This window comes from Ascaphus truei, chromosome 4 (assembly GCF_040206685.1).
Source record: "Ascaphus truei isolate aAscTru1 chromosome 4, aAscTru1.hap1, whole genome shotgun sequence".
In the NCBI taxonomy this organism is placed as follows: domain Eukaryota; kingdom Metazoa; phylum Chordata; class Amphibia; order Anura; family Ascaphidae; genus Ascaphus; species Ascaphus truei.
The window spans coordinates 276,553,361-276,566,066 of record NC_134486.1 but is presented as its reverse complement, the minus strand read 5'-3'; positions in this window follow the sequence as shown (position 1 = coordinate 276,566,066).

Here is a 12,706-nt window from a genome sequence, read left to right as displayed (position 1 = left end):
GGTTTGTGCAGATGCATTGTCTAATTAAACCAGCCTAGAGGGCAGGTTTTTCAAACACCAACAAGGTCAAGCAGACAGACAGTCTAAAATAAATGAAAACATGTATACGGAAATGAAAAACATGACTGTTATAATGACACAACAACAGGAGACTCTCCAAAACATGGCAAATAGCCTCACTATCATTGCGAGATATATGGCACAGGTTGTGGCACATGTCCAGGCACAGCCCCCGCCAGACCCACTGGCACAATCCGAGACACAATCTCAGACCCAAACAGACCCACAGGCAGAATCACATCCAGAGCCACTATCTGACCCAGAGCTAGAATCAGAGCCAGAAAGAGAGCCAGAGCCAGAAAGAGAGCCAGAGCCAGAAAGAGAGCCAGAGCTACAAAGAGAGCAAGAGCCAAAAAGAGAGCCAGAGCCACAGGCGATGGCACAGCAGGATCCAATGGCACAGGCTATTCCCCTGGCACAAATCCTGGCACTGGCACTGGCACTGGCACTGGCACAGCCGCAGCAACATCAGCTGGCAGTGGAATTGGCACTGTCCCAACCTCATGCACTGGCCCAAGCTTTGGCACTGGCCCAACCCCAGGTACTGGCCCAACCATTGCCATTGGCACAACCACCAACTGCAAGAACAAGGCAACATTCACGTCACTGTGCACCTGATCCCACAGCAAGGCCTACCACACGGTCATCCCAAAGAAATACCCCAAAAAAGTAGTCCATTTGTTTTTCATATTAAATGCTTTACATTCACTAATGTTCATGAAAGATGCTGAACAATGTGCAATAATCAAGTGTATAATAACAGATTTCATGTGCATACATGTGAACTAAACAGCATAGGAATTTTCATGTGTGAATAATCTATCTGATGCTAACATCACAAATATATATAGTTATTTTGTATTAACAGTGAAAAATAGTCACTTATTGTTGAACACTTTCACATGTTCTTTGCAAACAAGATTCGTTCCAATTTATGGTTGTTTATGCGTTTTGCCACAGAATCATGTTGAATACGCAAGGCAGCCAAAAAAATTATCCTGCCCTCCTGTATGTGGGAGAATAATACATGGACACATCTTCCTTTGTATAATGACCTTGTACAGTGTTGTGCATATCATGAAAGTTGGGATACTTTGTAAGAAGATTCATGTAAGGCAGGCTTGCACAACAAATGGCCCGCGGGCCGTATGCGGCCCGCCTGGCCTCTCTGTGTGGCCCGCGATGACTCCGGCCGGGCGCCAGTTAATTAAATAAATTTAAAAAAAAGAAGGTTTAAAAAATGGCGGCAATTCATTACCCCCCCTCCTCCCTCCCTCCCTCCCTCCCTGCCCCTGTAAAAACGGGCTGGTGCAGTGCAGGGGTGGGGGGGGTGGGGGTAAAAACGGGCTAGTGCAGTGCAGTTTGTGAAAAACAGGCTGGTGCAGTGCAGCGTTGGAGGGGGGGGCGTGGGGGTGAAAAACAGGCTGGTGCAGTGCGGCGGTGGGGGTGAAAAACGGGCTTGTGCAGTGCATTGTGAAAAACGGGCTGGTGGGGGGGGTGGGTGTGAAAAACGGGCTGGTGCAGTGCAGTTTGTGAAAAACGGGCTGGTGCAGTGCAGGGGTGGGGGGGGTGAGTGTGAAAAATGGGCTGGTGCAGTGCAGGGGTGGGGGGTGGGTGTGAAAAACGGGCTGGTGGGGAGTGGGTGTGAAAAACGGGCTGGTGGGGGGTGGGTGTGAAAAACGGGCTGGTGCAGTGCAGCGTTGGGGGGGGGGGCGTGGGGGTGAAAAACAGGCTGGTGCAGTGCGGCGGTGGGGGTGAAAAACGGGCTTGTGCAGTGCAGTTTGTGAAAAACGGGCTGGTGCAGTGCAAGGGTTGGGGGGATGAGTGTGAAAAATGGGCTGGTGCAGTGCAGGGGTGGGGGGTGGGTGTGAAAAACGGGCTGTGCGGCCCGTGATGACTCCGGCCGGGCGCCAGTTAATTAAATAAATTTTTAAAAAAAAGTTTTAAAAAATGGCGGCAATTCATTACCCCCCCTCCTCCCTCCCCTCCTCCCTCTCCTCCTCCCTCCCCTCCTCCCTCCCTCCCTGCCCCCGGTTTTGCAGTGCGTGGGGGCAGCAGCATGAGAAGGATGCGGTAGCCGTGAGTATTTTTTTTTTTCAATAGCAGGATGCCGGGGAGCGGGTTGGAGGTCAGAGCATGCCGGGGGCGGGGCTTAGTACCGGAGTGTGTGTGTGTGTGTGTGTGTGTGTGTGTGTGTGTGTGTGTGTGTGTGTGTGTGTGTGTGTGTGTGTGTGTGTGTGTGTGTGTGTGTGTGTGTGTGTGTGTGTGTGTGTGTGTGTGTGTGTGTGTGATGGGCTGGTGCAGGGGTGGGGGTGAATAACTGGCTGGTGCAGTGGTGGGGGTGAATAACGGGCTGGTGCAGGGGTGGGGGGGGAAAACAGGCTGGTGCAGTGCAGGGGTGGGGGTGAAAAACTGGCTGGTGCAATGCAGGGGTGGGGGGGGTGGGTGTGCAAAACGGGCTGGTGCAGTGCAGTTTGGGAAAAACGGGCTGGTGCAGTGCAGGGGTGGGGGTGGGGGTGAAAAATGGGCTGGTGCAGTGCAGGGGTGGGGGGGGTGGGGGTAAAAATGGGCTGGTGCATTGCAGGGGTGGGGGGGGTAGGGGTGAAAAACAGCTGGTGCAGTGCAGGGGTGGGGGTGGGGGTGAAAAACGGGCTAGTGCAGTGCAGGGGTGGGGGGGTGGGGGTAAAAACGGGCTGGTGCAGTGCAGGGGTGGGGGGTGGTTGTGAAAAACGGGCTGATGGGGGGTGGGTGTGAAAAAAGGTCTGGTGCAGGGGCAGTTTGTGAAAAACAGGCTGGTGCAATGCAGGGGTGGGGGGTGGGTGTGAAAAACGGGCTGTGAAAAATGGGCTGGTGCAGAGGTGGGGGTGTAACACAGGCTGCTAGTGGGGGGGGGGCAAAAGGAGTGGTGTGGTGGGGGGAGAAGTGGTGGGGGAGAGAAGAGGCAGAAGAGAGAGAGGAGGCAGAAGGGAGAGAGAGGAGGCAGAAGGGGGAGAGAGGGGGGAGAAGGGAGAGAGAGGGGGGGAAAGGAGAGAGGGGGGCAGAAGGAAGAGGGGGAGAAGGGGTGGGGGGAGAGGGGGGAGAGAGAGGAGGCAGAAGGGAGAGAGGAGGCTGAAGGGAGAGAGGAGACAGAAGGGGGAGAAGGGAGAGAGAGGGGAGGCAGAAGGGAGAGAGAGGGGGGGCAGAAGGGAGAGAGAGGGGGGGCAGAAGGAGAGAGAGGAGGGGCAGAAGGGAGAGAGAGGAGGGCAGAAGGGAGAGAGAGGGGGCAGAAGGGAGAGGGTGGGAGAAGGGAGAGGGAGGAGGGGTGAGGTATGAGGAGGGGGAGATGTAATTCTTTTTTCTGTATCACAATAAGAAAACAGTTAAGTAAAAGTTGCGAGCTAAAAGATATTTTTTCGTGGTAGGTGCGCTATGGGTTCGGGGGGGGCTGCTCCTTTCATTTGTCCCAGGCCCCATGATTTCTGTTGGCGGCCCTGTGGGTGATGTGAGGTGCAGGGGGGGGAGAGGGTAATGGGTGATGTGAGGTGCAGGGGGGAGAGGGTGATGTGAGTGCAGGGGGAGGGTGATGTGAGGTGCAGGGGGGGAGAGGGTGATGGGTGATGTGAGGTGCAGGGGGAGGGTGATGGGAGGTGCAGGGGGGGTCATTGGAGGTGCAAGGGGGGTGATTTGAGGTGCAAGGGGGGTGATTTGAGGTGCAAGGGGGGTGATTTGAGGTGCAAGGGGGGAGAGTGATGTGAGGTGCAAGGGGGAGAGTGATGTTAGGTGCAAGGGGGGAGAGTGATGTGAGGTGCAAGGGGGGAGAGTGATGTGAGGTGCAAGGGGGGAGAGTGTTGTGAGGTGCAGAGGGGAGAGTGATGTGAGGTGCAAGGGGGGAGAGTGATGTGAGGTGCAGGGGGGAGAGTGATGTGAGGTGCAAGGGGGAGAGCGATGTGAGGTGCAAGGGGGAGAGCAATGTGAGGTGCAAGGGGGAGAGGGATGTGAGGTGCAGGGGGGGTGTGATGTGTGTGCTGTGCAGGGGGGGATTGTGTGTTTGTTGTGGAGGGGGAGTATTATGTGTGTGGGTGAGTGGGAGAGATGGGGGTATGAGAGATAGATGGGGAGTATCGCAAAGGTTGATAGTGAGGGGTTCTGGGGGAGATATGAGGATGATGATAAAGGGTGCTGGGGGAGATATGAGGATGATGATGAGGGGAGCTGGGGAGATATGAGGATGATGATTATGATGAGGTGCTGGAGGAGAGATGATGATGATGGTGATGATGATGATTTTACCCGTGCGGCCCAATTTTTTTTTCCTTGGAGCAGTTCGGCCCTTCTCACTTTATGAGTTGTGCAGGCCTGATGTAAGGGAAAGTTTTGGTTACTGTACTCCATTCCCTGAAAAAACATGCCATTTGAGATGTGTTCTTATGAAAAGCCTACGTTTTCTTACGCTAATCTAATATATAGCGCTATTGAAAACAGGATCCAGAAAAAAGCTACTGTCTCACAGATATATGAATATATTACGAATTACTACCCTTATTATCAAAATCATCCAAAACCTAAAGTATGGAGGAATTCGATCCGCCGCACTTTATCAACCAATCCTTCATTTATTCGAAACCCACCGTCTCTCGGAAACAGGGGTGGCTGATGGTCAGTTTATGAATCTGATATGCGTATGTCTGTGAATACAAATATCAGAAGACAGACAATTGTCAGCCACAACTACCAGGATATAGGTGCCCGCTGCGGTGACTTAAATGTTCAGCAAAATTGCTATTCTTTTCAACCGGAGTTGCCCAACCAATACCAGCAACCTAACGGAGCAAGTTATTATGATAACATGCATAATACAGAGTTTGCACGACCAGCTGAAATGGCACAAAGTTACCATCTGTATCCGCCTCAGTACATTCCACAAGATTCAAACTGGTATGGAGTCAGCTACAACCCTACACAGCTGAACACATCGAACAAGGAATTGATTGACTTCAGCGGCTACCTCGCAAACACCCCTTCTATGCCTGCGCCGAATATGAATGCAATATAATGCAGGTAACTATAAGTGTAGTACTTTATACAATGTGTGAATCGCTTATTCCCGAATGACAGGCATATGCGTTCGATTCATGACGCATGCGCGTACAATACGGGAAAACTTTTTTTTTTTTAAACATTAACGTGTGTCTTTTACCTTTTTCACCTTCTTCTGATTATATAACAGATCGCGTTGTGAAGATCACAATATGCCGGAACACATTTCTGAAACAAGGTAAGCTTTAGTTAACGATATACGTGCCAAACTTTAGAAAGTGTTGTGCAATGGCGGATGAAATCACAGATATTCCTGCGCAGCCCTTAATTGTCAGGCCACTACGGTATGCCCCTCTGTGAACAAATAATCCATTAGCACAATTACATTGATATGTTATGTGCAGAATTGCAGTACATAGATAACGAATGTGTGTACTTTGCATATGTCAAAATTATAATGTTATGTGTCTGTTGATTCAGGTTTGTCACTTATATAAATATCAGGAAAGGCAGCAGTTTAACAGAAAATGGATCACATTATGCAGAATAGTTAATGTTGCATTCAGTATATAACATGTTTGTAGTGATAGCATGTGGACAAACAAAACCTTGTGTAGTACATGCATTTTTAGCATGTTACGTGGATTAATCAGAAATATATATATATATATATATATATATATATATATATATATATATATATATATATATATATATATATATATATATATATATATATATATATATATATATATATATATATATATAAAGATAACAGCAGGCACTTCAAAGGCTCCAAAGAAATAGGTGCTTGTTCAACAAAAATAACAGGAAACCAGGTGTCCCACCAAGGAGACAAAAAACAGCACTCAAGGTATATTGCAAAAGTGTATTTGAAAAAAAGCAGGCACATATAAATCCAACGTTTTGGTCCTGTATAGCACGCCCCTGAGGAAGGTCCTATACAGGACCGAAACGTTGGATTTATATGTGCCTGCTTTTTTTCAAATACACTTTTGCAATATACCTTGAGTGCTGTTTTTTGTCTCCTTGGTGGGACACCTGGTTTCCTATATATATATATATATATATATATATATATATATATATATATATATATATATATATATATATATATATATATATATATATATATATATATATATATATAAATATTTGTTTGATACAATATTTTTTATTTTTTTTGGAAGATGTACTGTAATATATCATGGCATGATTCACATGTAATACAGTTACAGTAGAAAAACATGTGTTTAGATGCATCATAAATGTTTCATTTAAGCTGTACATTGCTGTAATTAGTATTACATATCTACTTCTTTCACAGATGTGAACATCTCCGTTCCAGACAGAAGATAATGTGAATGGATGTATCCAAACACCGACCAACTGCGAGCTTTTATTTCCTGGCCAAAAACAGCACATGGGCACTCATGCTATGACACACTGAAAGTGAACATGAAAATTTCTCAAGATCATATATAATCTTAGACGATATTAAATTAGGTGAAATAATATAGAATTTATGGATTTTTCTATTACTTTGAAATATGTGTAAACATTACAATAAAAATTTATATTACATTTTTTGTTATTGCTACATTTTGTCAATGTCATGCTGATAACGCTTTCACATGACTGTACTACAATTGTTTTCATACACAATTTATTGAAGAAATACACATTTATTGAGACTGTCACTGTAATGTATAGCTTACATTTGAACCTGACTAATAGCACCACGCATTGATAAGAAAAAATTATTTTGCAATGTGTGTTGTAATCATACAATTAATTATGTATGGGGATACATGCCAGGTTAGTGATAGAAGAAATCACCATGTCATCTGCTCATACTCCTGCAGACATTACAATTATGTAGGTAGTAATAGTTACATAAGTGGCAATAATAATATTTCATGAAAGTGAACCATAACTATTGTCAAAGTATTTCAGCAGACTATTAGAACATAATGGATAACTAAATAATAATTGGTTAAGTTGTTAGAACTATTAGATATAATCATTTACAGTACAGTATAATATAACACTATGCATATTCAGAAATACATCACTATCTCTTCACTTCATGCACAACATTATGCATTTAACGAGAGAGGGAGTGGCTCAGTGAGTTAAAGACACTGATTGGCACTGCGAGTTTGAAGCAGGGGAGCCTGGTTCAATTCCCTGTGTCAGCTTCTTGTGACCTTGGGCAAGTCACGATCTCCCTGTGCCTCAGGCACCAAAAATATAGATTGTAAGCTCCACAGGGCAGGGACCTGTGCCTGCAAAATGTCTCTGTAAAGCGCTACGTATAACTAGCAGCTCTATACAAAAACATGCTATTATTATTATTATTATTATTATTATTATTATTATTATTTAACGATGCACACATTGGACAGCTGGGAAGAAACATGATTTACACAAGAACAAATGTGTTAAAGATTGACATACCGTTGGCAGACGAATTTAGGATCATTCACTACAAAATTTGAAGGTCATTAGAGAGAGACGGATCCTATGATTAGATACACAATGCAATGTGACACACATCACGAGATGATTATAGATTATATTATATGTCAAATGAAATCTTACATGTGAAAAAATTAGCTATTAACGTCCGTCAAATCTCAACCCACTGGCTGTATGCTCCCTAACCCCTGCAGGAGGCACAGGAGGATCCTCCTCCAAATCCTCACGAATGTTGCTTTGAAGATTGTGACGAATGGCAATGTTGTGCAGAATGCAACAAGCAATCACTATGTCGCCAACCTTCGCTGGTGAATACTGTAGCGCACCACCAGATCTATCAAGACGTCTAAAACGACTTTTCAACACTCCAAATGTCCTCTCAATCACTGACCGTGTGGATATGTGTGCGGCATTATATCGTTCCTCTGCAGGGGTTTGCGTATTACCCAGTGGGGTCAGAAGCCAAGGCCGGCTTCCATATCCTGAGTCGCCTATAACACAGTCAAATCACATGAATGTTAATATAATATATATCAAGATTATAAACATTGGCTACTGGCATTTACTACTACATGAGAGGGAAGAATATACAACACATGCCCTAACAATCAAATCCTCATTATCTAAGATGACGCTGCATGACATGGATTAGATATAGAACTTCACAAATGTTACTATTTTGTGGTTAATTACAATATTAGCAACACATAATGAAACATTTAACTATAAAGGTTATGTACTTTGAAGTGCACTTTCTGTAATATTGACTGACCCAATAGCCAACCGTCCTCGTATTCACCCGCTTCAAATTTACGGAACAATAATGAGCTCCTCACAATATGGGAATCGTGGCAGGCACCTGGGAATTGGGATACCACACTCAGAATTTTCATGTATGCGTCACATACGACCTGCACATTGAGCGAGTGGTAATGTTTCCTGTTTCTGAAATCCCTCTCCTCTTCACGTAGCAGGGTCAGCGCAACGTGTGCAATCTATAGCACCCATCACATTGGGTAGCCCAGCTACATTATAAAATGCAGTCTTCAGTGCCTGCCACTCTGTCTGCTCCCTATGAAAATGTATATAATCACTAGCGCGTTGAGTCAGTGCACATAGAAACTGGCTAAAGGCCCGCGAGAATGCAGCCTACTATGCCCACAGTTGTTTGAAATGACTCAGCATTTTTATCAGGCCAGGCACTGCATGACTCCTGTCTGTTGTTGGCTCTAAATATTCTCTTAACACTTCATACAGTTCGAAGATAGCCACTGAGCTCAATCGATAGCGAGAGATAATCTCTGCCTCACTCAAGCCCTCTAGGGAGCATCTTTGTCTAAAATTGCAGGGGGTTATATGTCTGACAACACGCATCTCCCTCTCTCTTCTCTCTCTCCTCTCTCTCCTCTCTCTCCTCTCTCTCCTCTCTCTCCTCTCTCTCCTCTCTCTCCTCTCTCTCCTCTCTCTCCTCTCTCTCCTCTCTCTCCTCTCTCTCCTCTCTCTCCTCTCTCTCCTCTCTCTCCTCTCTCTCCTCTCTCTCCTCTCTCTCCTCTCTCTCCTCTCTCTCCTCTGCAACATAATGTCCCTCCTCCTCGCAAAAAACAACACAAAAGCGTAATCTGGTGCCACATCTATTTCACCCTGTAAGGTAAGTCGCTCCTTCTATCGTTTAAATAGGCAGACTAATTAGTCACATGATTGTGAATGATGACATGTGTGTTTTATACTATAGTGAACATATAAATTGTAGTAATTCAACAATTCATTCCATTTTAATTCAGATGTGGTACACACATTATGAAATGTGATGTAATCATCAAATATACAACATTCCTGAATCCATAGTGAAAGCCACGCTGCAGCACAATATGATTAATTGCTCGAAAACAATTACTCAATCATGACATTTGTATGTTACATGTTCAGTCATGAAGGTGTTACATCACAAGAAGTAATCGTTTATTTCTGTAAAGGTGTGTCTGAAGTTTGGATTCTTGTCAGGATGGTTGTTTTTGGTTGTCGGAAGTATTGCCCTTTAAATTAACCCCCTGCTAACGTTTGCTGGTACACTCTAAAGTTAGGGCCATTCACGCAATGATATTAATTGTAATTCAATCATGTGTTCTCCTTCAATTACAAAGATTGTTAATCAGCTAAGGGTGACACAAATATATTCACGCCAACATCCGTGGAACCCCAGACAGCAGCGAGGACCACCCCTGGACCCCACTGAGTGCTAATTTAATGTACTTTCTTTCGACAACTTAATGTATGTTATAAACTGAAATGCAGTATTATCCATATGTGGAGAATAGTAATTTTGCACTATACTGTACTGCAGGGGGGCGCAAACTTTTTTCCCTGCGCCCCCCTGACGGCTGTCCCCTCGCTCCCGCGCCCCCCCCAACCCCAACTTACCCGCGCTCCGGCGTAATGACGTCACATTGCCATAGCAACGTGACGTCACATGACCTCGCAGCGTCATTTTGACGCCGCGTTGCCATGGCGCCGCAGGGAGGAAGCCGCCGGAGCCTAGGTAAGTAAGGTTTACAGAGGCCCTGCAGCTCCCCCGGCACTTAATTTAAGTGCCTTCGGGAAGCGCGCGGGGCCTCTGTAAACCCCGCGCCCCCCGTCGGCAGTGTCGCACCCCCCCTGGGGGTCACGCCCCACAGTTTGCGCACCGCTGCTGTACTGTATGTGTTATGAGATTGTTAGAATTTTTATGGATAGTTCATTTTGGGTGTGGCACATGATTGCTACCGCATGCCAGCGGGGACCCCCGAATACTCGCGGGACCCCCGGACACCTGCGGGACACCCGGCCTCTGTCAGGGACCCCCGCAGGGTCAGCCGGGGACACCCACGGGGTTAGCCGGGGACACCCGCCAGCCTGTTGTATGAGTTTTGCGCATGCAAAAAGGTAAATAAAGAAATTTTTCTAAGTCCTGCTTTTTTTATCACCTGCCTTTATCTGGTTAGCTTTATTCAGCGCAACTTTCACGTACGATCAGTTTGCGTTGCTTAGTGAATCCCGCAGAAGGGCAGTATTCAGCGCAAACAGCTGATCGTACAAGCAATGTTGGACTTAGAAAAAATTTCATGAAAGAGTCAGTTTTGGAGCGCAAAGTGCCTGTTTGCGCAGCTTAGTGAATAGTGCTCGGCGGAACTTCACGTTCTAAGAGCACTTTGCGCTCTTAAAATGACTTATAACTGCTTAGTGCATATCCCCCAAAGAGACTCTATGCTCCATATTTGGTATGAATGCTCCAAACTCAACCACTCTGTACTTCATATTTAATACAACAGGGATTAAGATACAGAAAGACCCATGGTCCCTTCTTTAAAATAAAGTCACTGAAAGGAGCAGCTAGCCATGTACTAAATTCATCACGGACATTATAAACGCTACTAAATGTGTTATAGCCACCTTGTAGAGATGCACTGAACTCACAACATTCAAGAAAATCAAGAAAAAAAAATCTCATGTTATGCTCATGGAAAGATTATCAAGCTATCTAGAAGATACTGGTAGCAGGTTCCTAAAAGAGTGGGAGCTCCTACTATCTCTGGGTACTCCAGTTAGTGAACAAATACTTGTTTAGATCAATATGAGAGGCAATACAATTACATATAAATGCAAATACAAGAATGTATTAAGGTTATAACATAACAAGTCATGAAAATGTATAATTTATGCTGCCAACACCTTACCCCCTTGCTTTTTTTTCTCTTCCCCCTTCCTCTGTACAAGTATACTGTAATATTGCAAAATCATAAATAAAGAGATTTACAATTTTTTTTTTTTTTAAGTATATTCTTAGTGGATCTAAAATACATAATATCCTCCCCCCCCCCCCCCCCCCCCAAATCAGGAGAGGAAGGACCCTCTGGATTAAGACAACAATTTAAATCCACTTCATATTATAGAATTAGGATCAATTAAAGTTGATTTAAATATTTTTGCTTATCCCTGAGTGCCTTATTTTTGATAGGTCTCTTTTCTATTGTAGATTTTTTTTTCTTAGAAGAAATATACAAAAATAAACATGCAGGTGTGACTGTCCCTTTAATGCCAGAGATACAGTAGATCACTACATCACTGCACTGGTACATTTTAAAACTTTGTACCAGTCCCTATAGTAAATGTTGCATTGTTCTGCATTATAGCAATAAACAAGACTACCATATATTGAGAGTGTTCTTGAAACATGTGAAATATTGAATTAAATATTCTCTACCCCAAACATGAGCTACATTTAAAGAAAATCCTTTTATATGTAGAATAGTCCTACTGACGAAAAGACATCATTATGTGTACATCAAACATGGATAACTCATTTACAAATGAATATCACTTCCTCTTTGTAAGACTGCAAAGTGCACCTTCTTTGCATATGCTTTTTTCTATGTTGCAGTGTTTACCAGCATTTTACAGCTGGTGTGAGTTGAATTTAGTACCTGCAATTCACCACAAGGGCAGACCCTTGATCTAACAGTATCCATGGACTAGCTGACTAACATCAAACAGTGGTGGATGCTATGTATAAAGGGATGCAATGACCATTTTTGCTGTCAAACTGATACTTAGAAACATTTTTTGGACATGTCTAAGCTTGAATGTATTAAGGTTGTTTTATACTTATTTGCTGTACAGTAGTATGTCTATCTTTATTTATATGGCGCAATTTATATACATAGCGCTTCACAGCAGTAATACACGTGACATAATAATATAACACAATGGGAATAAGCGCTTCAGACATAAATGTAACATTAGGAAAAAGGAGTCCCTGCCCCAAAGATCTTACAATCTAAGTGTCATACTGTTCTGTCCCAAGCTCACTGTGGCAAGTGAGTAGAGGCAGGCAGCTTAACTTTCAGTTTACTGCTCTTAGTCTATTCATGTGCTCTGAAGATTCTTTCCAACCATTTTGCTTGCAGTGACATCCAGACTCCTGGTTATAGTCTTGAATGTAGACTTCCATACTCTGTAGGTCTCAGGACAGTCATCGAAGTTAAATCCTGTTTTGATCAGTTCACGCCAGATCATGCGCTTGCCCAGGTCTGTTAGGCCTGATGCTTCAGTCAGTTGGTGTTGCGAAAGATGTGGGTGGTTGCGTTCGGGTATG